Here is a 26701-nt window from a genome sequence, read left to right as displayed (position 1 = left end):
TGAATAATTTACATTTGACAATGGTAGGGCATTGTAATATTATTAAAATGTTATTTCTCCCAAAGGTCCTGTACTTCTTCAGGACTATCCCCTTGAAATTCGGCAACAATTGGTTTAAACAGATGGACGGAGTCGTTAATCGATTCATTTGGGCTCAAGGGAAAACGAGAAGGGCTATCAAATTTATGTCCCTTCCTAGGGATAGAGGGGGTTAGGCAGTGCCCGATTTAAGGGCATATTATTGGGCTTCAGTTCTCCAGTATATGCGTGGGCTATTGGGGGGGATGACTATAGATCAATGAAGGGGTGGAGAGGCCGTACCAGATGCCTAGGAGCTTTTATTAATTGGCGAAGCTCCTAATTGGCTCCTAAAGTTTAGAGAGGCAAGCTACTATAAAAAAGTTACGTTTAAGACGCTGGGGGCAGCTATAGCGGTTTGGACTTCAATCTGGAAGAAGCTGGGACTTGGGAGAATGAATTAAGAACCCTTCACTACCGGAGGTGTTTCACAATAGTGTAATGAGACGATGGGATGTGCTTGGAGTCAGGACTATTGGGGATATTACTGACTCTGTTGGCATAATTTCTTTTGATAGAGCACAAAATTTATGTAATCTAGAGTGCAGAGATTTTTTTAAATTCCTGCAGATCAGGTCTGCCTTGGCAAATAAACAAGGATGGAATAAGGAATTTGAAAGAGATACGGTCTTGGAACAACTGCAAAGCTCAGAGGGATGCTCAATTATACAGATCTACGGGGAACTGAGCCAGTGTAAGAATGATGATCTGGAAAAAGTGTCAGCAAAATGGCGGGCAAAACTGAACACAGTAGGGAATGAGTTTGAAACCTCGCTCAAACTGGGATGCACAGTACTAAAGGTGGCGTACCTCCAAGCTCAACATTTTAAAACTATTTTCGAATTGTATTTTACACCAGCAAGAATAGCTCGCTGGGGCGGTACAAGCTGTATAAGCTGCCCCCGCTGCCAAAGTATGGAAGCAGATACGATCCACATGTTCGCCTCATGTCCAATGTTGGCCCCCCTTAAAAATGCAATAGAGCTCTTCATGGGACAGACATTGGGGGTTCAGATAAGCCTTACTAACAATCTAATGGTCCTAGGAGTGGCTTGGGACGGAGTTTCGTTAGCTCATTATGAATTTTTATTTTTGGCAACGGCTATCATCAGGATCTGCATAGCATCTGTAAGGAAAGACCCTAACCCCCCCACGTTCCAATAATGGCTATCATAGCTTTTTTAGCTACATATAGTTTAGAAAAAGTATTATATGAAAAAAAGGATGGAAAGCAAGGCAGCTAGGGAAGCATATCTGGGCTCCAGTAATAGATTGGAAATGCAGGCTGGAGAGTAATTAGTTATGCACAGTTATAATCAGTATCCTATCCGGTTTAGGAAGTAAGATGTTTCTTTTTCGAAGGGGGGAAGAATGGGAATAGGGTTGTATAGATGGCGAATTAAGGGGAATGGATAATTATTATGATCCTTACTTTGTTCCTTTTATTAGGATGTGCGTCGCAATCAGGATCTATCACTAAGTGTATATGTTTGTGGAACTATGGAGAGATACGATTTTAGTATATGATGATATCTCATGCTGGAGTTATTTTTTTTTTTTTTCTATTGATGTGTATCATTGAATTGATTAATTGATGATGATTAATAAAAAAAAATTCTAAACCCAAGATGAGGAAACCATTTCTTTCTTGTGCAGAGCCTGTATGCTTGCCCATAGTTGTGCCCAAGGAAATGAGTAGTCCCTTGATTTGTGGTCACTAAAAACTGGTTTTGATAGTAGCTTGCCTCCTACTAGGTTCGAAGCCAGCCTAGCTGGCGGAACAAAGAAATGCTATTCCCAGGTCGCACGTTACATTTACTTGTGAAAGGTAAAGCCATTTACATGTTATGGCTTCATTTTAACTAGTCTTTCTGCAAGAGGGAAAAAAAACACTTACAGCACCGAGGCAATTATTTCTGCTCTAGGAGCAGTTTTCACATATCATTAAGGTCAAGCACTGGCATTCTAGCTGTTTGTGGGATAATGGTAATTTGCCTAGTGGAGCTCAGATATGTACAAAGTACCTTCCTAAAAGTTACTTTTTCTAATTATGTATTAACAATCTGACTTTACCATTAAACTAGTTTTTTAATAAATATCAGAATTACTTTTTGAATACTTTTGTAGTCATTTTCTGTCAATAGTTACAGATTAAAGTGTATAAACTGTGTTTTGACATTTTCTATCATTCAGCTGCAACCCTTCCAGTGAAAATACCTTTTGAGGGCTAGTCACTGGAGGAACATTCCAATTTTAATTTCACATATGTTCCACTATTAAATATCAGGCACCATACCCCATTAGTAACTTATGGGTGAATTATTCATATTTAAAAGCAGGGTCTCCCACCTGTCAGAAAGAGTTATCTCGACAGATTGAGCAGCATGTTTTTAGGCTACGGTCAGGCTATACTTGGTAGAGATCAAGCCATGTTTTACAGACCCTCCCTATGGTTGGCACAATAGGTGCTGCAGTCCACTGGTGCCATTGAACTTTCAGGATCTGAGTGCATTTTCTACACCATATAGGTGGGACTTATAGGCAATTTAAATATGTCAATCTGGGAAGGGCCAATTTAATCTTGTTTAAAGGTGTTGTACAGGCACTTTATCCCTGTTTAGCAGGGGTTAAGTGCACACTGTAACTCCAGCAAGAGATACAGAATACATTGTGGGGAAATTCTGAAAAAGATGGTGATTTCATACACTCACTCAATAGATTATTAATTCAAAAAATGCTCTGCTTTCATCAAAGGGAAAGAGGGAAAAAATGCATCACATCTAATAAGGTTCAGTACATTTTTTCCTCTCCCCTATGCACTTGCACATTTCCGGCTGCCATTTGCAAACAAACACACCCTTGCACAAAAGGACAAGGGTGCATGCATGCTCTAATGCTAGGTTAAAAACATGTCTCCTTATTACGCCTGTCTCAATGCGCAAATATCTGTCTATGAATGTTAAGACATAGGGATGTGCATAAAAAACCCATTGTTAGTTCCATGGGAAACCCATATACAGACCATGGAATGTCCCCTTGATGCAAAGTAGCTAAAAAAACTGCGCAGATTGTGACTTTCCATTACTTTGGGGAGACTTTTCAATGCAAATCCTACTTTGCGTTGGATATTAAATCCCACCTCAACACTTTGCTCCGAGTTTGCATCTTGTATGGGACGCAGTAATCTAAGCTCAAAATATTGCCTGAAATAAAAAGCCAAAGTAGAGATAAATAATGGAATTCACTCAGGTTGACCTTAAAAAATCCATGGAAGTCCTCTAACTCCAGATTTGTTTTTTAACTATTCAGAAAAAAACCCAAAAAACAACACAACCCCAATTAAAAATAGAAGTTCAACATAAAAAAACACATGTAAACCAAAACACAGGAAAATCAAACAGCCCCCTTCATATACAGTAACATATGTCAAAATCCCCAAGAGTAGTTGAACATACAAGATATATTCTTACAATGAAAATGCATATAAGATAAAACATTTAGGCCTTCCGCACACACCTTGAACAAATAAGACAAGGCCCTACACTAAATTTGGCCTAAAAAAATCACATTAAGATGCAGTTACTATTCTTAATAATACTTCCATTAGAAACTAGATAAAAGTTGGACATACTTTTATCCGAGAACAGCAGCATGGTATTGCTAACATGCAGAGTCGCCGGCATACAATAAAACAAAAATAAACTACAAAATAATGTAAGCTGTAAAAAAATGGCACAATAATTACATTTTATTTTTATTTTAGACAAACAAACAATGCAGTAAATTAATGCAAGTACTTAATATATTTATATATTTTGTAAGACAATGTACAAAATCTCTAAAAATTGTAAATGTATGCAAATACTGTTTTGAAAATGTCTCATGCAGAAATGTAATATATGTAAAACATACAGATAAGCATGCATTGACAATGTCAGTGCATGGGCCTTATAAATGGAAGCATCTTTTGTGTCATTGGTGGCATAAGGCACTCAATAAGTCATCATACATGCCTTCTGTCATTCATATTTGCACTAATGCATCCACTGTCTCATTCCTGCATTCATCCTCTGATACAAATGCAATAATGCATACACACACTCAACAGCGGATGCAAGATAAGCTAAAAATATAGAAGTAGAAAAAAGAAAAGATGCTGCCATCTAAAGAAAGCAGTCATATGCTTGCAATATTGAAACTAAATATAGCAGGGGTATTTGCCCTGTTTTGACCATTTTGGAATGGTAAAATAATGATGTACACTGTGGACAACATTCCATAATTATCTCCTCTTCTATAGGAAGTGGCCATTTGAGATGCAGCAAATTGCAGCATAAATGAGTGGCAGTTGTGTTGTAGCATCCCCATATGAAATATTACAATCAAAGGAGGAGAAGCAAATAAATTGAAAACTAAAGTACTTGCTAACCAGCCATGATAATGAAGCACATTTGTGGGCACAGGGGACCACAAACATTCTACACCCCAAAATATTACCTCAACAGAACGCCCGCTGGTTGACGAATCAGAGACATTGTTAATGTTGTGCCTGCCGCGATCTGTATACCGGATGTGACGGGGTAGCGCACAGCCAGCTTAAAGCCGCCAACAATCGTCTGGAAGTTTGCTTGGCATTTCAGTGTTTCACCCAGCAGCTTCCTGCCATCAGTCCACCTACCTGTTTCTTCCTGGCCACAGTACACTGCATTGGAGCCTTCAGTGGTTCCCCCGTCGGGTCACCCATGATCGACATATTCTCTCATTGTCCTGGATTCCTCGTTGTATCTGCTCCTGATCCGCTCCAGAAATTCCTGCAAAAAAACAAAGATAAATGCAAACCTTTAAAAAATTGGATATCCTTCTGTGCCAAGTTGAGGGTAATGTGCTTAGCTCGATTTAAAACTACTACTTAAAAAACTCTGCAAATACTTATCTGATGTGGCATTTCTGCCAACACTTGTGGCATATCTATGGACTAAATAGAGACATAAGGTTAATACTTATTTCTGCGAGCAAGAAATAAGTTGTACCTGCATATATATCTTTTTCAAAGACTCTATACATATTTTGGGGATTTTGGGGTTTTTGACATTTGCTTTTGTACTAGAAAAGCGATACATGGAGGAATGTATTCATATGCTTTTTTTCTTATATTTGTGTTTCTTATATAAACTTTCTAGTATGTGCTTTTGAGCCTTCTATGCTTCATCTTTAGAATGCATATAGTGGACAATAAGCCTCTGTTTCCTTACCATACCATACCGATCTAATGCACGTGGTTGAGGGCTGATCGCGATTCAGGCTGCACGCCACAACTTCTATAAATCATGGAATAATTATGGAACATGAATACACAGGAGTGCACTTGTTAACTCTTTTCTCTTAGATTTTGATACTATTGCCAGCCCTACCAACAAGTTGCACCCACGATGACTAATAATGAAAAACAATATAAGTGTTACATGCGAAGCCGATATAAGAACAATTAATTCTCCAGAAATGAGGCAGTTGTGAAACACAAAGGATTTAACTTTTTGATTATATTTAGATGTTGATAATTAATTAGTAATAACATAATAGAGTTAGATTCTTTAAAATTCTAGAACATGCCGTAACCAACGTATAACACATTTAAGGGTGGGCGGGGTATTTGAAAAAGATACCTAAACAAGTCTTGAATAATGAAGGGAAGGAGAATGGTTGAAACAATGCATTATGGGACTCGTAGTAATGAGGATAGTGAATTCAAAAGGACGTGGCTTAATTGGATTGGCTGATGGAGACGGGAGGAGTTATTTTACATTAGTTAAGAAGGAGGATGGGAGTAGTGAATAGAATGCCACTTTGTTAGAAGAAGATACCTTGTTTGGAGAGAGATCGTAATGAGAGAAGATAAAGGTATGGAGGAAGGGTAATAAATAATGTTGGTTGAAAGAGATGGTTTCACCAAAAATATCGTCAAGCACGAGCTTTAGGGGAACGAGTAAGAAGTCAGAAATATGGAGAAATGTCAAGATCAGGGTGAGACTTGTTTGGGTAACTGTTTGTAGCGTAGAGATACATGCATAGAAGGAAAACGCCACTTACTGGTTTGGAGTAAAATGTAGCATGAATTTAGTAAATAACTGTTAATTATCTCGTATACACTTCAGTTTGAGTTTAAAAAAAAAGGTAATGGTTGTTATTTAATTCTTATAGTGAACCCCTGAGGAAGAGCTTGCATTGGGTGGAGAAGAACAATCACTATAGATTAATTTATGAAAACGGCACATAATAGTAGGCATATTTGCCGTTTCGAAGCTGTGTTATACATAAGTGCTCAACACGTAACACGATAAATGAAAAATAATTGTTGGAATACTTTGACTAGAATGGATGAAATTTAGATGAATGTGGCATAACTTTGTCATGTTACTTGAATTAAGCAGTGTGCCGATCTGGAGTGGAATCACGCTTCGGTTTCTGTATGTTCCTTCCCATATAACCCATAGATGCAAATTATGTGTCTGAGGACCTTGCTTAAAGATGGAAGTGGGAAAGTTTTCAGGTAACATGTCATGAGATACACAAGGAATATATATATATATATATTCAGGTTCACAGTTTGCCGAAAAGGCGAGACGCACTCCCAGTCGGCGTGTATAGGGTCAGGAAAGTTATTAGGCAAACCGGCGTCTGCAGCTACCTGACGCGTTTCGGGCCAACGCCCTTCTTCTGAGGTTTTGCTGCTGCCACAAGAATTACCAGCATGCTAGGCTTCCAGTGTTAACCCTTTATTAGTAACTAGCAATGCAACTCAGGTGAGTAACAACGTAGTGCATTCTGGGACTGGAAGTCCTATATATCAATAAATCCTCAGTGGGCTGCTGGCAACTTGTGGCAAATGTCCAATAAAATATCCTCGGTGAGCCTCCAGCACCCTTCCACATTCAGCCGCTCGCCAGTTCGGTCCGCTCCGCCATCCGTCAAACAGCAAACAGCAGCGGAACCGCTCTCAAAGCGGCGGTGCGATCTCACGGCCAGGCCGGCTGTAATAGATTCAGGTTCACAGTTTGCCCACAAGGCGAGACGCACTCCCAGTCGGCGTGTATAGGGTCAGGAAAGGTATTAGGCAAACCGGCGTCTGCAGGTACCTGACGCGTTTCGGGCCAACGCCCTTCTTCTGAGGTTTTGCTGCTGCCACAAGAAATACCAGCATGCTAGGCTTCCAGTGTTCACCCTTTATTAGTAACTAGCAATGCAACTCAGGTGAGTAATAACGTAGTGCATCCTGGGACTGGAAGTCCTATATATCAATAAATCCCCAGTGGGCTGCTGGCAACTTGTGGCAAATGTCCAATAAAATATCCTCGGTGAGCCTCCAGCACCCTTCCACATTCAGCCGCTCGCCAGTTCGGTCCGCTCCGCCATCCGTCAAACAGCAAACAGCAGCGGAACCGCTCTCATAAGCGGCATAGCGATCTCACGGCCGGGCCGGCCGTAATAGATTCAGGTTCACAGTTTGTCCACAAGGCGAGACGCACTCCCAGTCGGCGTGTATGGGGTCAGGAAAGGTATTAGGCAAACCGGGGTCTGCAGCTACCTGACGCGTTTCGGGCCAACGCCCTTCTTCTGAGGTTTTGCTGCTGCTACAAGAAATACCAGCATGCTAGGCTTCCAGTGGTCACCCTTTATTAGTAACTAGCAATGCAACTCAGGTGAGTAACAACGTAGTGCATTCTGGGACTGGAACTCCTATATATCAATAAATCCCTAGTGGGCTGCTGGCAACTTGTGGCAAATGTCCAATAAAATATCCTCGGTGAGCCTCCAGCACCCTTCCACATTCAGCCGCTCACCAGTTCGGTCCGCTCCGCCATCCGTCAAACAGCAAACAGTGCGGAACCGCTCTCATAAGCGGCGGTGCGATCTCACGGCCGGGCCGGCCGTAATAGATTCAGGTTCACAGTTTGCCCACAAGGCGAGACGCACTCCCAGTCAGCGTGTATAGGGTCAGGAAAGGTATAAGGCAAACCGGCGTCTGCAGCTACCTGACGCGTTTCGGGCCAACGCCCTTCTTAGGTTTTCCTGCTGCCACAAGAAATACCAGCATGCTAGGCTTCCAGTGTTCACCCTTTATTAGTAACTAGCATCGCCACTTTATCGGCAGGAAAGTGCTGCTAAAGTGGCGATAATGGGTTTGATAATATGCTCTATGGAATTACAATCGAAGCTCATGTTAGATGTCCTTCTCATCTAACATGAGCTTTGATTGGAATTTCATAGAGCATATTATCAAACCCATTATTGCCACTTTAGTGGTACTTTCCTGCCGTTAAAGTGGCGATAATTTTGTCGCCAAGGATTGATAATATGGCCCTCTCTTCTTTCACAAATAAAGGTAACACTATCGTTTTACGAGTGCAGTGTACCTGTAACATTTCACTTGTTATAGTGCTGTGTTCAAGTGGTGTCTATAGGGAAGTGCCTACTGCGTTACTGACGCAAAAGTGGCATAACGGCATTGTAAATATGCCGAATTATTTCTAATGCATTGCTATGAAGGTATTGTATATGTAGGCTGCTGTGCTTACCTTGTATAAACAGTGCGGCCACCGGAGTTCACCACTCGACTTGAACTCTGCTTGTATACGTCAAAGTATATTCAATACGTTGCAGACGATTCTATTGCTGTTGCTCGATAGGCCGTGATTGCTTCTGAAGGATGTTTGCTGAAAGAAACAAAATGACATTCTGATTAGTCATCGTAAACTGAGTTGCGTGAATATATTCCGGATATTTCAGCGATTATAAAAATGTTACTGCTATTGGGAAAACAAATTAAATATGTAAATTATTACATTATATAGGAGTGCGTTTGTCTAAAATATTAAGTCGCATTTTTGTATGTAGTCAGCTACAACCCTTTGACTCCTTCTGATGCGTACTCAAGTGTCACTGCTCACCTTTTGTGGAAACGAGTTTCTTCATGATGTAGTCACGATCTTCAACAAAGAAGTCTCATACGTGTTGCTGAGTCTTGATACCTCTATGGCTCACAACATACTCGTGCTCCCATCATCATCGCAGTTTCTTCACCCGCTCAGTGCTTCGGGCACCACTAACTCAGTGACCAAAGAGGCCACTCATGTGGTAGTGGGTCCTTTGTTCGGTGCTTTGGGAACAACTCTAAAATGGCGTACAACACGTGCGCTCCGTCTTTTTTATAGATAGGGTCACGTGTGTAGTGACGGATGTGCTGAATGGGTGTGGTGTGGGTGTATACCAGCCATGAGGGAGTGTGTGTGTCGATCTGACAACTAGACCTGCATCTAAGAAATCACTACAATGGAAGTTTGGGCCTTGTACTTTTGTTGTGTTTTCCTGGTAGCGTAAGAGTGGCCTTCTTTTTTCTATGTTATGTTATAGAGTCACCATGTATGTGACCTATTTTGTGACGAATTTTATTGTACAATGCGTTTGAAAAACTAGTTGTGGTAGGGTGTTTTTTAAATTAAACTGTGGACTCTGGTTGCGAGTTTGTTGAGTGTAGAAGTATATACATTTTTTTCTATTTTGTATTCTATCATAATTGTGCTGACTTTTCTGCTTTAGCGTGCAGTACTATATCATTTTATAAAGTGTATAACAAACTGTTGAAATCATGTTTGAAATTAGAATGTAAGCATGTAAGCTGCTCTCTGTGAGGAATAGCAATGCCGGCTCCCGCAGGAAGTGGGGAGCCGGCTGTGATCGTGGAGGCCTTGCGGCTGTTCCCAATGGGCCGCAACATTGGATTTGAGCCTCGGGGGATGAGGTGCTCGGGAATCCATACTCAAAGCATCTTGAAGAGAGGTCTGGATGCACTATGAAGGTCTCTGTAAATGAAGTGGTAGTTTGAAAGTGAGATTTTTTCTAAAATGGTGGACAACATGCAGTTTTGAAAAAAGAAAAGGATTGATTAGTTGTTCGAGAACATTCTGCACTAAGCTACAATGAATGTTTCTGTGTTTTAAAAGGCTGATTTTTATTGGTTAAGAATAAGTCTTAGCAAAGAACGCTACATAAAATAAGCTGGTATATTCTCAAGTGAAGCATACTTGCTGTTTTAATTTGCAACACTGTATGATGAACTTTTCACCTGTGTGCTGAGTTAGGTGTTCCCTGAAGTATTTCTATGGTAACTGGCATATTGTGGAATGGAGGAAGGGTTGAAAGTTTTGTCAGTTGGAAAGGGTGCAAAAGTTCAAGCATTATAAATGTGTTTCGTTTTGAATTTAATGTGGGAATAAATGTGATTTTTTATTTATTTGTATATGTGTGTAGATTGAGTGTGTAGTTTGATCGGAAAAGTTTGCTATTTGCTATAGGACTTCCTGATCCCGCAGGACTGCTTAGGGGGATTTACAATGATGTCCAAGTTCAAAATCTTTGATGGCCTTTGTTGAGCCTTTGATGGCCCTGGGGAGCACCGTCTCCGAGGGTCGGCTCTTGTAGTGTTATAGGGTGCCTATTCGTGGGAGTCTGCTGTTTGCTATGGTTGGGCGAGAGTTCTCTTTGAAGTAGGAAAGCAGATTGTTTTTCGTCTGAGAGAGCAGTATGTAAGGTAGTTTCTCTGACCAAAAGCAATTCCGGCTCCCGAATGATGCAGGGAGCCGGCTGGTACCGTGGTGGATTTGGGGCTCTACCTACGGTCTTGAACGTTATATTTGAGGCTTGGTGGATGGGGTGTCCGGTGATTGTAAAAAATGAGTGATGTATGCTATTAATTTTTTTTACGGTATATTTATTGTGCGTGTACAGTGCGAATTTTGGAAGTTGTTCCATAAGCGTACGTAAGTAAGAAAAATGAATTAAAAATAAATCTTTTACAGATATTTATCAAGTTTATGTGTTTATATCTTTGTTGCTTGTAATGAGACGTTTTTGCTTTATTGGTACTTATAAGTAAGTAGTCTAAATTTGTTGAGGATCAGTGTTTTATACAGTGCTGAACTTTTGACCTCTGTTGACAGTTGACTTTAGCATGATCTGTTGGGGGTAGGGTGGAAAGTTATGTCAGTTGGAAAGGTTTGGAATGTTAAATCAATATAAATGTGTGTTTTCTTTTGAATTAATGTGTGCAGGATTTTAATTGGTTATTGATATGCATGTATGTGTAAAATGAGAGGGGAAAATGTTCCATTTGACGGTTCTGCTGCAAACACGGAACTAGAGAGATTCTGTACAAGAATATCCACTGTGTGAGTGGTATTCTTCTTAATCTACAAATCAATTTGAAAGGTGAGTTGATAAGTTGTATGGGAGTGTGTGCGGTGCATCTTTGTACATTAAGGAATTATGGGGTATATCAAGACAGGCGATAATATTATTGCCGCTTTATGGGTAGAAAACTGCTGATAAAGCGGCGATAATGTTATCGCCTGTCTTGATAATATTCCCCTATATTCGTCTGTTGTTAAACGTTTTATAGTAGTAAATGTGTTTTGCTATAATGCATGCTGTTATGTTTTTTTGTTTAATATCAGTTTGTGCGTCTCTGTACATTAAGGGATTATGGGCCATATTATCAATAAAGGGCGATACATTATCGTCGCTTTTATCGGCAGGAAACTGCCGGTAAAGTGGTGATAATGGTCTTGATAATATGTCCTTGTGAATCGCCGTAGAAGCCCAGGTTAACACTAGAACCTGGGCTGCAATAGGAATTTACAAGGGCCTATTATCAAGCCCATTATCGCCGCTTTAGCAGCAGTTTCCTGCCGATAAAACCGGCAATAATATATCGCCCTTTACTGATAATATGGCACTGATGGGCATATTATCAAGGACCGGTGTTAAAATTATCGACGTTTTATGGGCAGGAAACTGCCGATAAAACAGCAAAAATGGTCTTGATACTACGCCCTTGTTAATTCCCATAGAAGCCCATGTTCTGGTGTTAACATGGGCTTCTATGGGAATTAACAAGGGCGTATTATCAAGCCCAGACGCGGCCCATGGAGGGAGGTGCGGTGGGACAGGCGGGGTGGGGGAGGGGCTGGGTGGGGGTGATAAACAATGGAATCTGGATAATTGTAGGTAAGTAAACAATTAAATTCATAAAACGAATTTCGAGTCATATTATCAACAACATAAGACGAAACATTATTGCCGGTTTTATCGGCAGGAAACTGCAGATAAAGCGGCGATAATATGCCCTTGTGAATTCCCATAGCAGCCCAGGTTAACACCAGAACCTGGGCTGCTATGGGAATTTACAAGGGCCTATTATCAAGCCCATTATCGCCACTTTATCGGCAGTTTCCTGCTGATAAAAGCGGCGATAATGTATCGCCTTATGTTGTTGATAATATGCCCCTTCGTTCCATGCCCAGCGCGCTACGAAATTCGAGGCATATTATCAAGGACCGGTGTCAAAATTATCGCAGTTTTATCGTATTCGTAGCTTAAGCTGAGAATGATTAGCAGTAGAAACTATGGTGCGATCACTCTCTCACTGTCAAATCAGAGCACAGGGCGCGCTATGAGAATAGTTAGAAGTGGTCACTTATTGGAGATCTGATTCAGCTGTGTGGCTTATTGTGCGATGTTAGCAGGCATCGCTTACATGATTACGGTAACTGAGCGTGTGGTTTGCTATAAAAAAGTTGTGTTTACTCCTCTGTATGGGAAGCTGGATGTTTCCATCTGGCCGTCGATTTCTATCCTTGAAAGAAGAGTCAACTAAATGAGCCGTATAAGAGCGCTATTGTCTCAAAAAGAGGTCGCTCTTACATCTGCTAGAGAAACGTTTGTCCTTCATGAAGCAAACACCCGCACAGAAGTATATGCTTTATTTAATACAGACTTGCCCCGGAATTTTAGGGAGTTAATTTAGACTATCTTCAATGCGTCCTCTAGTATGGGGTTAGCTTACTTTTTTAAAGTTATAAGCATTGGCCTTGTGACTTCTGTAGAAACTATATTTGGTGTCTTGTCGGTGTTTTTTCATTCGATTTTTTCCAGTATCTTTGGTGAATTGTGCTTAATGCTCACATTAGTTGCTGGTGTGTTTGTATTAATTTGCTTACTTAAATATGGATGCACATCTTGCAGCAGACGACAATATTTCTCGGTTGTTGCTGGTCCGCAACCGAATGCTTAGTTACTATGGAGCGCTGCCTCTTGCAACGTTGAGTGCAGTTTATGGATTATCGTTTTGATTCTCCTTTTTCACATGCGTTCAACCTGTGTTCCATTGCCTGAGCTGTGATTTCGACTGGGCCCTGGATTTGTGTCTCTGCAGTACGGTGTCTCCCAACGCAGATTATGACCAGCTGATGAGCCCCTTAGTGGTTCATGACTTGCTCTGTTCTGGCAGCGGGATTATGGCCTTAGCAGTGGCACATGGAATAATGGGACGTTGGAATGTTTTTGCAGCGGCGCTTGAGTTCTTGGCATGCAGTTACATTGAAGATGACCCGAGTTTTCCTCCGATGGTGATAGAGGCTCCGGTCGTTGAGGAACATTTATGTTCATTCCCACTAGTGAATTGGATGGCTGAAATGTTTTCAGATGAGAACAATGACTTCCTGTTGGAGGCTCTTGCTACATACTGTGCTTATACGCTGGTGGAATAAGACTGTTTGATTTTTCTACCTATTCTTTATTATTTAGTTACTGCTTTTTATCAAAGATCGAATCATTTTTTTTGCAAAATTGAACTTGACTCTGTTTTTTTGGCTTGGAGTCTGCGTTCGTAATTTGCCAACGTTTATATTATGTGCTTTGGTCAAGGAAATGTGTTGTGGGCTGAGCCTTGCACTCACACCGTGTTAAGTTAGCATGGGTTTATTAGAAGCTTAAACGCCATTTTTGTTTTCCTGCTCTGGTTTGTACACAATACGCACTTGCAATATTGTTTAGAGAAGGCTGAGTATTTTGCTTCATATGAGAATACTACATTTGTAGACTGTCTCGCTACTTTAGTGTGTATAGTGAGAGCACGAAACATCAAGGTTATGTTGGATATTGTGTGTGGCATTCGGAATGATGTTCGCAAATTCGAGCCATAAGAGATATGCAGCTGTGGCATCTCTTATACTTGCGCGTTTAGTAATGAAGTGTGCAGGCATGATTATACACAGTTTGAGAACATTCGTATCTTGACAGTTTGTGTAGAACTCAATGTGATCCACTACTGCTGATTAACAGAGGTATGGGTCTGCATACGACTTTAATGTGTATTTCTTGTACTCACCTTGCAAAACGTTGCCTAAACGCTGGTCAACAGCCCCGTTCCACCACTGCTGGTGCCGCTTGAGTGGAGGGCTCAGGGACCAATAGTTGGGCTAGTTTGGGCTCCCCCTGGTGACGCACTTCCAGGGGCGGGCTGCAGGCGGGCCTTCCCTGGTGTATCCTACTTCAAGGGAATGGTGGCACCGTCGCGCAGCGCACGCGCGCAGCGGACACGCGCAGCGGGCGCGCCATGGGCGCGCCAAAGGCGAGCCCGTCTGCGCCCGTCTGCGCCAGACCGGGCCCAGGGGCCAGGACCCCTGGCTCATCCATGGTGTATTTCAGACAGTCTCTGTTATGCTGTAATTCACTGGCCCACACATTACCAGATAGGGTAATCCTGAAACTGAAACGGGAAGGACTCCTGAGACCCAATGACAGCCCCAAGTTAGCAATTAGACCCCCCTTACAGGACACTTCGCCGAAACAGGCGAGCAGGCAGGGGTGCAAGTTTTCACTGCTTAACACCCGATCCTTGCAGAAGCACTGCCTCGAGGTCTTTTCTCTCCTGCAGGAGGATACTGTTGATATCCTATGCGTTACCGAATCCTGGCTGAATGAGTCCTCTACCCCAGACCTAGTGGCAGCCCTTCCCCCAAACCTTTCCGCCATTCATGCCAACCGGCCTGACAATGTTATGGGGGGGTGGTGTTGCGTTCCTCTTTAACGACACCCTGAAGACGGAAACATTATATTCTGAGTGTATTGAAGGCGTAGACGTCCTGGGCGTGAAATTCTGCTCCCCTACGGACTGTGTGACCTTCCTCTTAGTCTACCGCCCTCCTAGCATAACTGTTAAGTTCATGGAACCTTTCCTGAAGATGGTCCAGGACCTCCGCACTCGCTATGAAGGGTTAGTGGTGTTAGGCGACTTTAACTTTCACTGGGAAATCACCCCGAAGAACAGCCAGGCAAAACAACTTGATGAAGTCCTAACACACTTGGGACTCACACAAGTAGTTGAGGAGCCAACCCACCTGAAGGGCCACACTTTGGACCTGATCTGGTCCACCCGCCCACTCTTAGCACCCCCGGTGATCTCTCCATGTCCTTGGTCTGATCATTACCTGATTGAAGGCCACTTTTCTCTCCTGTTAGGACAGCAAGAAGGTAAATCACAGTGGAAATTCCTTCGTACTTGGAAGCAGGTTAAAGCTGATGAATTAATAACCGCTCTATCAAAAACCACATACCCCCTGTCGCCAATAGACAATGTGAACACTGAAAGCACTGCCCTACAGGATTCACTCAAAGAAGCCATTGAGGTTGTTGCCCCTGTCCACAAAATCAGAATGAGAGACAAGGGCAAAGCCGCAGGATGGTTTAATAAAGATCTTAGGGATCTAAAGCAAGTTTTACGCCAACGCGAAAGAGCCTGGCGGAAGTCCCGTTTGCCCACGGCACGTGAGGCTTACACTCTGCAGCTTGCACTTTATAAAAAAGCTATTCGTATGAGGAAGGCCGAATTTTACAAAACAGCCATTCAAACGGCAGCTAACCCCCAGAAAGAAGTTTTTAAAGTCTTGAATGATCTACGCACTGTCAAAGAGCCAAAACCTTCCTTTGACTCCAAAGACTGTCAGGACTTCCAAGACTACTTCATGAATAAAATCAAGAAATTGGTCACAGAAATCAATCAGATTCCAATCCTTCTGTGCTCTACTGAATCCCTCCCATCCCCCGTCAGACCTACCTCACAAAACTTATCAGCTCCACCTGCCCTAACCAAGGAGTGTTTAGCGACTATACTGAACCGGGTGAAATCTGGTTCTCCAGCTGACCCCTGTCCACCTCAGATTTTCAAGCTGGGTTGGCCTGGATTGGAGGACAAAGTCCTCATGCTGCTAAATCACTCCCTGGAGACGGGACAGGTGCCCTCCAACTTTAAAGAGGCAAGGGTGGTTCCGTTACTTAAGAAACCTGGTGCGGACCCAAAAAAACGAAAGAATTTTAGGCCAATCTCCCAGCTTCCCTTTCTTGCGAAAATTCTAGAGCAGCATGTTCTACAATCTCTCACCCACTTCCTGGAAAGTAACCACCTCCTTGAGCCCAACCAGGCGGGTTTCAGAGCTCACCACAGCACGGAACTGGTAATGCTGTCCGTGCTGGACGACCTGAGACTCAAGGCTGATAAAAAAAAACCCTGTGCCCTGATCCTCTTGGACTTATCCGCGGCATTTGATACTGTTAATCATTGCCAACTTCTATCGCGGATAAAGGACTTGGGGATTCAGGGTACAGCCCTTGCCTGGCTGACATCCTTCCTTGATGACCGGTCGCAGCGAGTGCAGCTTGCTGACCTTGTATCCAAGTCGGCAAAACTGACCTGCGGCGTGCCCCAAGGTTCGGCTCTGTCACCACTGCTTTTTAACATTTATCTTCAGCCACTGATCGCGGCACTTAACAGGATGGACTGTAGAGTCTACAATTATGCAGACGACACACAGATTCTGATTCAGATTGACGATACTGCTCAGGCTCATTTGAGAATGCAGAACATACTCAAATTCACAATCAGCTGGATGTCGAATAACTCTCTAAAAATAAATCCAGACAAAACTGAAGTCCTGGCAATCACTACAGCGGCTAATCCTTGGTGCGACCAGTTTTGGCCGGCTGAATTAGGGCCACTTCCAGAACCAGCGCCAGCAGTTAAAAGTCTTGGCATCAAAATTGACGCCCTACTATCTATGACTCAGCAGGTATCATCTGTGGTGGGCATCTGTGTGAGTCTGATTCGTCAGCTGCGGAAAATCTCCTCATTGCTGTCCTTCTCCACAATGAGGCTGGCGGTCTCCGCCTTAATTCTGGCACGGCTGGATTATGGTAACTCCCTATACTATGGCCTCCCAAACAACCTTCTGGCCCGACTACAGGTCGTAATGAACGATGCGGCCAGGCTTATCTTTAACAAACCTAGGCACACTCGAGCTACGCCCCTACTTTGCAGTTTACATTGGCTGCCTATTGCCCAAAGAATAAAATTTAAAAGCCTCTGCATTGCTCACAAGGCAATCTACGGCTCAGCCCCTAAATACATCAAAGATCGACTCTCTAGGTACCTACCCACTAGGTCCCTCCGGTCGGCTGAGGCATGTAACCTACTTTGCCCTCGGTATAACCTCACATCCAAAGGTGGCAGAGCCTTCTCGAGCACTGTCCCCCTGGCATGGAACCACCTGCCAGTGGAACTCAGGAAGGAAACAAACCTACTGTTGTTTAGGAAAAAGCTGAAGACGGTGCTCTTTGAGGAGGCGTTGGGACCTCTGTGATTTGGCATTTGTACCCTCTGATGCTGTGTATCCGCTGACAGCGCTTAGATACCCCTGGGTGATATAGCGCTCTACAAGCTTATAATAACATAACATAACATATGTAATCGTATGAGATCTTCTGTAGTTATAAACTAACCTGCTAAGTAGGGAGGGTGAAATTTAGGTATATTTTAAATCTGTTTCCCTTTTGCATTATAGGATGCTTTCTCCCTTTGTATTTTATGTAATAGTAACAATGCTGACAACTTTGTTTCTGATAATATGTTTGCTTGTATTATGTAAGGTACTGGGCATGATATTACGGTGTTAGAAATAAACATTTCAAAGTTGCATGTGTGTTTATTAAGTGCTTGTTTTGGACTTGTGTAAGAATGTAACGAAAGAGTACTCTTGTTATCTACCTTACCTGAGGTAACCTAAGTCGCATGTTGTGGGTTGACTAATAATTGGTGTTTATGCTATAGGAAGAAGAACCAATGAGTCACTGATTGCTAGACTGTTAGGGGGTTTGGGTATTAAGGTGTGGTTTGGAACACCGTAATTAACTGAGGTCGGAAGTCTTTATGCACAGTTGTGTGTAGGAGCAGAATCACTGCAACAGTAGTTACAACAACAAAAAGGCTCGATAAAGGGCCTTGAGTTTGAATTAAAATATGAAATTGAAGAAACCGGTCGGGCTGGACTGTTCCCATGAGGCACAGGGTCAGACTGATTTAAATATGGCCATGTCTGAACTGGGGTGGTGTGGAGTGCAAAAAAACAATGGATTTGGGCCCAGATCTCTGTACTGGGGTGAATGTATGTCATTGTTCTGCATTCTGTCCATCAACTGTGGTTTTTGCATTTGTTCAAGTTCAAGTTCAAGTTCAGAAATTTATATTGCGCGCTACTCACCCAGAGGGTCTCAAGGTGCTTGAGGAGGCGGGAGTAAATTACTTATCGAATATCCAAGTTTTTAATTGCTTTCTGAAGGAGAGGTGGTTCTGAGTTAGGCGGAGGTGGGTGGGGAGAGAATTCCAGGTCTTGGCTGCTAGGTAGGAGAAGGATCTTCCCCCCATGGTGGATCTGTGGATGCGAGGAACGACGGCGAGGGCTTGGTTGGCTGAACGAAGTTGGCGGTGGGGGCGTAGAAGGACAGTCTCGTGTTGAGGCATTCGGGTCCTAGATTATAGAGGGCTTTATGTGCGTGGGTTAGGAGACGGAACGTTATTCTCTTGTTGACGGGGAGCCAGTGGAGATCTTTCAGGTGGCCGGAAATGTGAGCTTGCCGAGGGATGTCCAGTACGAGTCTTGCTGATTCGTTTTGGATGCTTTGGAGTTTTTTCTGTAGTTTGGCTGTGGTTCCGGCGTAAAGGGTGTTTCCGTAATCCAGTCAGCTGGTGACCAATGCATGGGTAACTGTCTTTCTTGTTTCAGTGGGGATCCAGCGGAAGACTTTTTTGAGCATGCGTAGGATGTTGAAGCAGGATGATGTGACAGCATTGGCTTGTCTGGTCATCGAGAGGGAGGAGTCCAGGATGAAGCCCAGATTACGTGCGTGATCCGTTGGAATGGGGGCGGTTCCCAGGGCTGGTGGCCACCAGGAATCATCCCAGGCCGAGGGGGATGACCCTAAGATGAGGACTTCCGTTTTGTCCGAGTTCAGTTTTAAGCGGCTGTTCTTCATCCACTCGGCTACATCTTTCATTCCATCGTGAAGGTTGGTTTTGGCTGTGTTAGGATCTTTGGTGAGGGAGAGGATTAGTTGGGTGTCGTCTGCGTAGGAGATGATGTTGAGGTTGTGTTGGCGCGCGATGGTTGCGAGGGGACTCATGTAGACGTTGAAGAGGGTTGGACTGAGTGATGATCCTTGTGGAACGCCACAGATGACTTCTTTGGCTTCTGATTTGAAGGGAGGAAGGCGAACTCTCTGGGTTCTTCCGGCGAGGAATGAGATGATCCAGTCCAAAGCAATTCCTTGTATTCCGATGTTGCTGAGGCGTTGTATAAGGGTGTTATGACAGACTGTGTCAAAGGCTGCGGAGAGGTCAAGTAAGATGAGGGCAACTGTTTCTCCGTTGTCCAGTAGTGTACGGATGTCGTCTGTTGCTGCGATGAGGGCGGTTTCGGTGCTGTGTTTGGCTCGGAATCCGGATTGTGAAGGGTCGAGGGATTTGTTGGATTTGAGGAAGGCGGCGAGCTGATTGTAATGTAATGTAATGTAAAAATTACTTGTAAAGCGCGGCGTACACCGGACGGTTTCTTGGCGCTATTCACTAATTCGGTGAGAGGCATAAAGGGAAGGAGAGGAAAACTTATGTGTAAGTGCTGCGGAAAAGGTGGGTTTTTAGAAGAGACCTAAAGTGAGGGTAGGAAGGAGAGAGTCTAAGTTCCAGCGGAAGAGAGTTCCAGAATGAGGGGGCCAAAAAGGAGAATCTGAGACCTCCATGTTTTTTTCGCCTAAATCTAGGCGTCTGGAGGAGCGCATGGTGAGAGGAGCGGAGGTGCCTGGAGGGAGCATAAGGGTGCAGAACAGAGGAGATAAAGGAGGGACCGATGCGGGCCAGAGATTTATAAGTCAAGCAGCCTAGTTTAAACTTGCAGCGCTCCGATACTGGAAGCCAATGAAGGGCTTTGAGGAGAGGACGGACATGGTGATGTTTAGGTTGATGGTAAATCAGGCGAGCTGCCTGATTCTGTATCAGCTGCAATTTGTTGATTTGGTATTGTGGGATGCCAGCGTACAAAGCGTTGGCATAGTCGATCCGAGAGATGACTAATGCCAGCAGTGTCAGGGTGAGGGCTTCAGTGGTCAGAAAATGGGCTATTTTCCGGATCTTCCTAAGCTGGAAAAAGCAGGACACAGTAGCGCTAACCTGGTGCTTCATTGAGAGGTCATGGGAGATGTAAACCCCCAGGCTTTTCACTTTGTCGGCAGGGCAAGGGGAGGGGCCGAGGGAAAGGGGCCAAAAGGTGGAATTCCAGGGATTGGATGGGCCTCCGACAAGAACGAGCTCCGTCTTGTCGGGATTAAGTTTGAGATGGTGAGCGCTCATCTAGTTACTGATATGGCAGAGGGTGGGCTGGAAGTCTTGGGCCGCTTCATCCGTGGAGTCGAGATTGAAGACAAGCTGAATGTCATCTGCATAATTGAATGCAGTGACATTCCTACCTCGGAGGGAGCGGATCAGGGGGGTGAGGTACAAGTTAAAAAGGAGTGGTGACAGGGACGAACCCTGCGGAACGCCACAGGTGACCATCATCCTGTCTGCCGAAAACTGGGAGAGTCGGACCGATTGGTGGCGGTCCGCCAGGAAGGAGCGGACCAAGTTAAGGCCCGTTCCACTGATGCCCGCCTCTTTGACACGGTCGACCAAGATAGTGTGGTCGACCGTGTCAAAGGCCGCTGACAGATCCAGAAGAACTAAGGCTTGGCTTTCTCAATGACTTTGGCAGGGAATGGGAGGAGCGAGATGGGTCGGTAGTTCTTAAGTTCAGTGGGGTCTGCTGTGGGTTTCTTCAAGAGGGCGCTGAGTTCGGCATGTTTCCAGCTTTCCGGGAAGGTAGCGGAGTTGAAAGAATTGTTGATGACGTCGTGGAGATGGGGTGCGATGATGGAGTCTGCTTTGTTGAAAATGTGGTGAGGGCATGGGTCGGTAGGCGATCCTGAATGGATGGAGTTCATGAGGCGGATGGTGTCTTCGGTGGTGATTGTGTTCCAGGCGTAAAGGATGTTAGAGGGCGGTGTTGGTTCGGAAGTGGGATGGGTGGGCATGTCGTCGGACTGGTTGTCGAAGCTGTTATGAATTTCGGCGATTTTGTTGTGGAAGAATGAGGATAGAGAGTCGCAGAGGTCTTGGGAGGGAGAAATGTCGTTTGTGCCGGCGGTGGGGTTGGTGAATTCTTTGACGATGTTGAATAGTTCCTTGCTATTTTGGGCATTGTTGTCAAGCCGATCCTTGAAAGCAGATTTCTTGGTGGATCGGATTAGTTGGTGGTGATTGCGGTTAGCGTTCTTTAAGGTGGCTAGGTTGTCATTGGTTGGGTTTTTTCTCCAGGTTTTCTCGAGAGAACGACTGAACTTTTTGGATTTTTTAAGGTCATCGTTGAACCAGGGGGCTTTTTTGCTGCCTTGCTTGATTAGATGGTTTTTCAGGGCTGCTAGTTCGTTAGCGCTGTGGGTGATCCACTGTGTGAAGTTGGTGGCTGCTTGGTTAGGGTCCGACGATTTGGCAGGGGGGTTTTGGTGAAGCGATGTGAAGAGCTGATCGGTGGGGATTTTGTTCCAGTTTCTTCGGGGAATGGGTTGGGGTGGGTTGTGTGTCGTGGGCTTTATGTAATTGAAGTGAACGCAGCTGTGGTCCGTCCAGTGGAGAGCTGTGGTGTGGTCGAAGAAGATGTGCTTGCTGGAGGTGAAGATAGGGTCAAGCGTGTGTCCGGCAGAGTGTGTGGGGGTGTCTACCAATTGTGTGAGTCCTAGATTGGCCATGCTATCCAGAAGGGTGGTGGTGTTGTTGTCGTTTTTCTTTTCCAGGTGGAAGTTGAGGTCTCCCAGAAGAATGTAGTTTTCGGTGGAGAGGGCATGTGGGCTGATGAACTCGGTGATGTCTTTGCTGAATTGCGTGCGGGGGCCAGGGGGTCTGTAGATGAGGGTGCCTCTGAGTGTGGTTTTGGGGTCGGTGTGAATCAGGTGTTCGGCGGAAGCGAGGTTGTCGTCAGAACTAGTCGTGATGCGGATGGTGTTCTTATGGACGATGGTGATGCCTCCTCCTGTTTGGTTGGTGCGGTCCTTTCGGATGATCTTGTAGGCTTCTGGGATGGCTATGGCGATGTCGGGCGCTGATGAGGCGTTCATCCATGTTTCTGTGAGGAAGGCGATGTCCGGTGATGTAGTGTCGAGTTGGTTCCAGAGTTCGACGGAGTGTCTGTGGACTGAGCGGGTGTTGATCAGGATGCATTTTAGGTGGTTAGCATTGGATTTCTGTTTAGAATTAGTGGATTTGGAGTGGGTCCTGATGCAGTCGAACTTGCAGGAGAGGCAGGTGAAGTGACCGTGGGTGTGTCCAGGGGCGGCTTGATAGCAGTTTGGTGGGCGGCCGGGGTTAAGGGGGGAGAGGGTTGTGGCGTCGTAAGTAATGCGGGCGGATTGGGAAATGCGGGGACCAGGGGGTCTGGCGCTGGGCGCGGTCCAGGCGCGGACGTGCGTAGACGGGCTTACCTTTGGCGCACCTTCGGCACGCATAGGGAGCGTACGCTGCGCATGTACGCTGCGGGCAAAAGCATCTGTCATATGTGGATAGAGGAAGGGGAGGGGCGAGGGAGGGTCAGCTGGGAGGCGGGGCGGGCTGTAGAGGACGGGCTCCGGGGCACAACAACAACTAAAATGGCAGCGAAAACGAAACTAGAGATAGGCTGGGGCACAGAGAATAATTAATGCCTCAGACAAAGTGTCTTGAAAGCGCGACAATGATCGAGTGCAAAAACAGGCAATGCAAATTCCAATGAAGCAACACAAATAGCGCTACGGCTGGGAAAGGGCGAATCTAAGTACAGTGATAAACTCTCCTTAAAGCGCTACAAATATTTCTATTATTCCCCAATGCTAAACGCGTTACAGCGCTATGCTATATAGGAGCCTGCAGATTTGAGATAAGTAAAGAGCGTAGCCAACGATACCAGGTGAGAGCTGGGAGCGTGGGGGAGCGACCGCTTCTGAGAGCGTCAGGACGGTCACCGAGCGGTATGGGTATGCTCAGACGTGAGCCCCATGCACTCCACACCACTGGATTCAAGAAAGCCGGGCGGAAGACGGCTGGAATGCCAGAAACCGGTCCTCGGAAGCTTGTTTCCGGTCCAGGGTAGGCATGGCTTGGCAGTTCGGGCTGGACTGTTCCCATGAGGCACAGGGTCAGACTGATTTGCATATGGCCATGTCTGAACTGGGGTGGTGTGGAGTGCAAAAAAACGATGGATTTGGGCCCAGATCTCTGTACTGGGGTGAATGTATGACAGTGTTCTGCATTCTGTCCATCAACTGTGGTTTTTGCATTTGTCGCCCTGAGTGGGATGGGTATGCTCAGACGTGAGTCCCATGCACTCCACACCACTGGATTCAAGCAAGCCGGGCTGAAGACGGCTGGAATGCCAGAAACCGGTCCTTGGAAGCTTGTTTCCGGTCCAGGGAAGGCATGGCTTGGCAGTTCGGGCTGGACTGTTCCCATGAGGCACAGGGTCAGACTGATTTGCATATGGCCATGTCTGAACTGGGGTGGTGTGGAGTGCAAAAAAACGATGGATTTGGGCCCAGATCTATGTACTGGGGTGAATGTATGACATTGGTCTGCATTCTGTCCATCAACTGTGGTTTTTGCATTTGTCGCCCCGAGTGGGATGGGTATGCTCAGACGTGAGTCCCATGCACTCCACACCACTGGATTCAAGCAAGCCGGGATGAAGATGGCTGGAATGCCAGAAACCGGCCCTCGGAAGCTTATTTCCGGTCCAGGGAAGGCATGGCTTGGCAGTTCCGGCTGGACTGTTCCCATGAGGCACAGGGTCAGACTGATGTGCATATGGCCATGTCTGAACTGGGGTGGTGTGGAGTGCAAAAAAACTATGGATTTGTGCCCAGATCTTTGTACTGGGGTGAATGTATGACATTGTTCTGCATTCTGTCCATCAACTGTGGTTTTTGCATTTGTCGCCCCGACTGGGATGGGTATGCTCAGACGTGAGTCCCATGCACTCCACACCACTGGATTCAAGCAAGCCGGGCTAAAGATGGCTGGAATGCCATAAACCGGTCCTCGGAAGCTTGTTTCCGGTCCAGGGAAGGCATGGCTTGGCAGTTCGGGCTGGACTGTTCCCATGAGGCACAGGGTCAGACTGATTTGCATATGGCCATGTCTGAACTGGGGTGGTGTGGAGTGCAAAAAATACGATGGATTTGGGCCCATATCTCTGTACTGGGGTGAATGTATGACATTGTTCTGCATTCGGTCCATCAACTGTGGTTTTTGCATTTGTCGCCCCGAGTGGGATGGGTATGCTCAGACGTGAGTCCCATGCACTCCACACCACTAGATTCAAGCAAGCCGGGCTGAAGACGGCTGGAATGCCAGAAACCGGTCCTCGGAAGCTTGTTTCCGGTCCAAGGAAGGCATGGCTTGGCAGTTCGGGCTGGACTGTTCCCATGAGACACAGGGTCAGACTGATTTGCATATGGCCATGTCTGAACTGGGGTGGTGTGGAGTGCAAAAAACGATGGATTTGGGCCCAGATCTCTGTACTGGGGTGAATGTATGACATTGGTCTGCATTCTGTCCATCAACTGTGGTTTTTGCATTTGTCGCCCCGAGTGGGATGGGTATGCTCAGACGTGAGTCCCATGCACTCCACTCCACTGGATTCAAGCAAGCCGGGCTGAAGACGGCTGGAATGCCAGAAACCGGTCCTCTGAAGCTTGATTCCGGTCCAGGGAGGCATGGCTTGGCAGTTCGGGCTGGACTGTTCCCATGAGGCACAGGGCCAGACTGATTTGCATATGACCATGTCTGAACTGGGGTGGTGTGGAGTGCAAAAAAACGATGGATTTGGGCCCAGATCGCTGTACTGGGGTGAATGTATAACATTGTTCTGCGTTCTGTCCATCAACTGTGGTTTTTGCATTTATCGCCCCGAGTGGGATGGGTATGCTCAGATGTGAGTCCCATGCACTCCACACCACTGGATTCAAGCAAGCCGGGCTGAAGACGGCTGGAATGCCAGAAACCGGTCCTCGGAAGCTTCTTTCCGTTCCAGGGAAGGCATGGCTTTGCAGTTCCGGTTGGACTGTTCCCATGAGGCGCAGGGTCAGACTGATTTGCATATGGCCATGTCTGAACTGGGGTGGTGTGGAGTGCAAAAAAACAATGGATTTGGGCCCAGATCTCTGTACTGGGGTGAATGTATGACATTGTTCTGCATTCTGTCCATCAACTGTGGTTTTTGCATTTGTCGCCCCGAGTGGGATGGGTATGCTCAGACGTGAGTCCCATGCACTCCACACCACTGAATTCAAGCAAGCCGGGCTGAAGACGGCTGGAATGCCAGAAACAGGTCCTCGGAAGCTTGTTTCCGGTCCAGGGAAGGCATGGCTTGGCAGTTCGGGCTGGACTGTTCCCATGAGGCACAGGGTCAGACTGATTTGCATATGGCCATGTCTGAACTGGGGTGGTGTGGAGTGCAAAAAAACGATGGATTTGGGCCCAGATCTCTGTACTGGGGTGAATGTATAACATTGTTCTGCATTCTGTCCATCAACTGTGGTTTTTGCATTTGTCGCCCCGAGTGGGATGGGTATGCTCAGACGTGAGTCCCATGCACTCCACACCACTGAATTCAAGCAAGCCGGGCTGAAGACGGCTGGAATGCCAGAAACAGGTCCTTGGAAGCTTGTTTCCGGTCCAGGGAAGGCATGGCTTGGCAGTTCGGGCTGGACTGTTCCCATGAGGCACAGGGTCAGACTGATTTGCATATGGCCATGTCTGAACTGGGGTGGTGTGGAGTGCAAAAAAACGATGGTTTTGGGCCCAGATCTCTGTACTGGTGTGAATGTATGACATTGCTCTGCATTCTGTCCATCAACTGTGGTTTTTGCATTTGTCGCCCCGAGTGGGATGGGTATGCTCAGACGTGAGTCCCATGCACTCCACACCACTGGATTCAAGCAAGCCGGGCTGAAGACGGCTGGAATGCCAGAAACCGGTCCTCAGAAGCTTGTTTCCGGTCCAGGGAAGGCATGCCTTGGCAGTTCGGGCTGGACTGTTCCCATGAGGCACAGGGTCAGCTTGATTTGCATATGGCCATGTCTGAACTGAGGTGGTGTGGAGTGCAAAAAAACGATGGATTTGGGCCTAGATCTCTGTACTGGGGTGAATGTATAACATTGTTCTGCATTCTGTCCATCAACTGTGGTTTTTGCATTTGTCGCCCCAAGTGGGATGGGTATGCTCAGACGTGAGTCCCATGCACTCCACACCACTGGATTCAAGCAAGCCGGGCTGAAGACGGCTGGAATGCCAGAAACCGGTCCTCAGAAGCTTGTTTCCGGTCCAGGGAAGGCATGGCTTGGC

This window comes from Lissotriton vulgaris, chromosome 6 (assembly GCF_964263255.1).
Source record: "Lissotriton vulgaris chromosome 6, aLisVul1.2, whole genome shotgun sequence".
Classification (NCBI taxonomy): Eukaryota; Metazoa; Chordata; class Amphibia; order Caudata; family Salamandridae; genus Lissotriton; species Lissotriton vulgaris.
This window is presented reverse-complemented; position numbering follows the sequence as displayed.